General features: G+C 39.0%; 1 pseudogene; it reads right to left on the bottom strand.

Moving 5' to 3' along the window:
- Positions 1 to 1,028: 1,028 nt before the first annotated feature.
- Positions 1,029 to 2,340, bottom strand: LOC141516189 (glycine amidinotransferase, mitochondrial pseudogene; annotated as a pseudogene).
- Positions 2,341 to 2,828: the final 488 nt, after the last annotated feature.

Below are 2,828 nucleotides of genomic sequence, written 5' to 3'. Positions count from 1 at the left end.
CTCCTGAATCCAGGGCAGGTGCTCTATCCACTGGACTACCTAGCCACCCCAGCACCACCTAGCTGCCCCAATAAGGAATTCTTTTTTTTTGAACACAAAATTTTTATTAGCATAAAAAATACATGTCTAGTATCCAACATTAAAACCAGGTCATATTATATGTATGTAGATTTTTTTTTGCATCAACTACTGAATGCTCTTATCTCTCAGCTATGCATTAAAGAATTTGCACTTATGTAAAGAAATCTTAACTTGCCAAAGAAAGGGAACTTGCAGATATAGTAGTGTATAGTACACCAAGAAGTTAAGAGTGAGAAATTACTATTATAGCTTACTGCATTGAATATCTCTGTAAGAACCTTAAAATAACAGAAAATGTGGCCAAAATATTTCAATTGAAATGAGGTAAGTCATATGAAAGTGTTTTTAGAAGCAAATAATACTAATGGTGAGATGAGAATATTAACAGAATTCCTGGAAAATTCCCTTTGATGTTTTCATAGTTTAGCTTATCTTAAAAAAAAAAAGAAATAAAAAATTGACCAAAATACTGTTATAAAAAGAGGCAATTATCTGGTACCACTTAAAATCTGAGTACTTAAGTATTTTTCTTAGAAAAAAGTGACATATATATATATATATATATATATATATATATACACATATACATAATACTACTTAACAGAGGAAAAGAAGAATGTTAAATTCAGGGCTATCATTTCGAAGCTGCCTTTTGGATAGAACATTAAACAGAGGTAGATGGTTAAACATTAGTGGCCAAGTTATTCTAGCAGCTAACCTTTGTCTTGAAACACATTCTGTCAAATGTTCACAAAGTGTTTCAAAAAGTCATCCCAAAGACTTAGCAATTAAGTTTTTTTTTTCATTTATATGGAAGAGAGTGAGAATAAACTGTTAAGATTATGATAGCTTAAAGCACTATATAGCTAGCTCATGGATTTATTTTAGCAGTAAAATGAAGCTTATACCTAAGCTTCCTAGGCTTATTTCAATCTAAGCAGCTACCACCACTCATCAGGCTAATTCTAGTCAAAGTAGGATTGCAGGGTGCCACGGCAACGGACATTACAGGTCCAACAATGGAAACCTCCTCCCAGTGAATTGGCATTACGAATATTAACTTTAGTTGTTGAAATACCTAGTTTTTTGAACATCTTTTGAGCTGGAATTTCATTGGCATCTACCATAACACGTTTTTCATCCAGCATTAAGACATTTATGGAGAGCCATTTGGATGATATTCAGAGTGGGTGGTCATCTGGGATGATTGGAGTTGGAGGAGTAACTGTAGTCCATCCTGAATTCTTGAAAAGTTCAATCTGATGACACAGCCCATCAGGGTTGGAAAGCACAAGCCCAGGTCCAATGATATTGAAGGTGGCATCAATATGCATTGGATTGGGATCTTTAAAGGAGATGATATGCACCCTGTAGTCTGGAGAAAGATGCCTACACATTCACTCAATGCCCAGGTGATATGTTGTTACCTGGCTTCTCTGTGCAAAAATATCTCTTCCAGCTCGAATGAAGTCAGCAGCATCAAAACACGGCTCATATTCAGTCGTCAAAAGTTTTCCCTGAGCAGGCAATTTGTGTCTGTCTTCTACAGAATAGACTGGATAATCCTGATCATAAAACTCATTGGCCATTGTGGGTTTAGGAGCAGTTGTCCACTTAGCTCCACGATGGAAATAATCTTTGATAATTGATCTGTGTGCTCGATACTCAAAGAAGCATGCATGCCATGTCATGGGAGCTTCAATGATTTCATTTCCAACTACTATCAGAATGCCTCTAGGCATTGCACCATACACACCTGTAGACTCAAAATCTGGTGTTTTGTACTTTAAAGACCAATCAATGGGATCAGGTCTCTTAACAGTAACTCCTTCCATTTTCAAAATATTGCACATTTCTTCAATTTCAGCAACAGCCTTTTTCAAATGCTCCTTGGGAAAGTACTGGCCTCCATTCTGCTGATAAAATGGGCAATACTTTTCATATGTGTTGGCCTTGACTTTCACGGTGAATGGGGGGACTCAGGCATTTTCAGCCCTTCCTACAATCACCACCTCCAGCGGGTTCCACTCGTTATAGGAGGAGACGGGGCAATCCTTCGTGGCAGGCTCCGTGGCCTTGTCCTCAGCAGCAAGGGGCTTCCTGAGGCTGCTGCGGCCTGGATGCTCTGGAAAGTTTGCTGCATCCATCCTGTGAGGGCTCTCCCCAGCCGTGACCCGATGTAATGCCCCGCCTTGGCACCCCGGCTCCCGCTGCGCAGGCAGCGGACCCGCAGCATGGCCCCGGCCGCAGCCGCTCTGCGATGGCGATGGTCTCTCCGGCGGCGGTGGCTGGCACCCCAGCTCTCTCTGCAGGTCACGCGCGTCGGTTGATAACGAATTCTTAAACTGAGGTAGATGAATTTAGTTTTCCAAAAATTTTGGTAAAAGTATTTCCTTTTATTTGTGATTTATTTTATGTCACCATAATTTGTTCGGTTTGACTCTTTTTTCCCTCCCACAGAATCACCCTCCAAAATAAATAATATTATTTAAAGAGACAAAAGTCATTATATCTGTCAACATATTGAAAAAAGTTCAAAATTTTTTTCAATGCGTTATATTCATAAAGCTTTCATCTCTACAACAGGAGGAGGGGGAAGAGGGAGCATGTTTTCAGATCTCTTTAGAATTATACTTTTTTATCTGAAATACCAAATTTTATTTTTTCTTGTGGTTATTCTTTCCTTTTATATTGTAGTAGTCACTGTGTGTTCCCTTTCTTGTCTCTGCTTACTTCAATCTGCATCA

This window comes from Macrotis lagotis, chromosome 3 (genome assembly GCF_037893015.1).
Source record: "Macrotis lagotis isolate mMagLag1 chromosome 3, bilby.v1.9.chrom.fasta, whole genome shotgun sequence".
In the NCBI taxonomy this organism is placed as follows: domain Eukaryota; kingdom Metazoa; phylum Chordata; class Mammalia; order Peramelemorphia; family Peramelidae; genus Macrotis; species Macrotis lagotis.
The sequence above is the reverse complement of the archived record's forward strand: the minus strand, read 5'-3'. Positions and strand labels throughout refer to the sequence as shown.